The 1733-nt window shown below is 34.4% G+C and overlaps 1 long non-coding RNA gene across 1 annotated transcript; it reads right to left on the bottom strand.

Annotated features, from left to right (window-relative positions):
* Nucleotides 1-285: 285 nt before the first annotated feature.
* On the bottom strand, nucleotides 286-1326 carry LOC107942349 (uncharacterized). Its single transcript, XR_001695826.2, has 2 exons — nucleotides 1021-1326; nucleotides 286-739 (listed from the first exon to the last, which is right to left on the bottom strand). It is a non-coding gene; the product is annotated as an uncharacterized lncRNA (long non-coding RNA).
* Nucleotides 1327-1733: the final 407 nt, after the last annotated feature.

The raw sequence follows: 1733 nt of genomic DNA, 5'->3' as shown, positions 1-1733 counted from the left end.
TCCATCCAAACACTAGAATTTCTGGATCAAATTTCAATTCACTTATATAATAGCTCTATAAATATTTAATAAAAATATTCATGGGCCTGGTTTACAAAAACGAGGTCCTGATACCTCATTCTCCAAAACCACTTGACTTTCAGTATGCACAGCTGGTACCTTGACTAACTTACCAATTAATTAAATCTATTAAATCACTAATCATTATTATACTATATTTAAATCATAAATATTAATTAAATATATCTATGGACTCTCATTGGAATTGTAGTCCCGGAACCATTATTTTCGACACCACTAAAAAATAGGTTGTTACACCTGTAGAACCTATATTTTGCCCGGCCTTACAAAAATTAAAAATTAAACAAAAAATAAAATTAAACAGTCCATTTAAGTCCTTTTACAGAACCCAAAATACAAACCCACTAACCACTGCCCAAAAACTAAAACCCAAAATCAAACCTAAAAATTCTACCCGTGAACTATAACCCAAATACCCATTACACCCATACCTAAACTCACAACCCAAATCAGGCCCAAAATACCCTTTTGACCCAACAAACAAACACAGCCCAGCTAGCCCAACTGACTTAAGGAGTTTCAGCTTCTATGAAACCCTAGCTAGGGTTCGCGCCGCAAGCTCCCTCGTGATCGCAGCCAATATCAGCCTCGTTTTGCGCCGCAATCAAAGTCCTGAATCAGCATGCCCTCGCCTCCGTCGCAATCGTCGCGTTTAGACCTGCAAAAGGAAGTAAAACGGCACAGAATCGAAACTAATATGGCAGGGAATAAAACCAGATTTTGTAACATTTATTTTCAAATTCCCAGTGGCTATAAAAAGCCCAAATCAGAACGATGTAGGGAGAGGTTTTTTTACGCATATATCGACAGAAATAAAAAACTAAAAATACAAGCAGTTTTCATACCAAAAAGCAACGGTGATTTATTTGCTTTATTTCCTTCATTATTATTATTTTTTCTTTGCATGTAAATAGTGTTAGAAATGAGTATAAGGGTTACCTGTTGATTCGTGAGAGAAAGAGGGAATTTTTTAAAGCCTTAATCGCCAGGCACAGTGGCTCAGACGATGGCACGTGAAGCACGTGTGGCTGAAGGCAGTGGTGCTCCAGGACGAGCCAGGATGGCCACTGGCCGGAGCTCTGAGAGAATTTTGAAGCTCTCTTTTTTTTCTGTTGAATGTTTAAAATGAATGTTTAAAGTTTTTTTTTTACTTTTATAACATCAGTAAAACGACGCCGTTTTAGCTTAATCCAATAAGCCTAAAACGACGTCGTTTCGAAGCATTAGGATCTGCGCGTTGACCAGTTTACCCAGTGAGGATCCGCGCATTTTTTAATAAAAGGGCTAATTTGCCAATCAACCCTTCTGTATTTTTTATATTTATAATTTCATTTTATTTTTATTAAAATCTGACCCTAACCTTTTATTTCTGTTTCAATTTAGTCCTAACAGCCCCTTTGAGGCCTATTCTGAAACGACGCTGTTTTTGGGATTAAGGGTAATTGCCCAGTGAGTCCCTACGAATTTAGCGAGTCTTTCAATTTGGCCCAAAATCTTTAAATTTATTTATAATTAACACTAAAATTTTAAAATTAAATTAAATTTTTGTTTTATAAATTCAATTTATTTTAAATACTATATATTTTTTATAAACATTAGTTATATATTAATATATTATTTTATTTATGTTATTTATAATATTATATACATTT

The sequence above is a fragment of the Gossypium hirsutum genome, chromosome A13 (genome assembly GCF_007990345.1).
Source record: "Gossypium hirsutum isolate 1008001.06 chromosome A13, Gossypium_hirsutum_v2.1, whole genome shotgun sequence".
Taxonomy (NCBI): Eukaryota; Viridiplantae; Streptophyta; class Magnoliopsida; order Malvales; family Malvaceae; genus Gossypium; species Gossypium hirsutum.
Note: the sequence above shows the minus strand (reverse complement) of the source record. Positions and strands in the feature narration are given on the sequence as shown.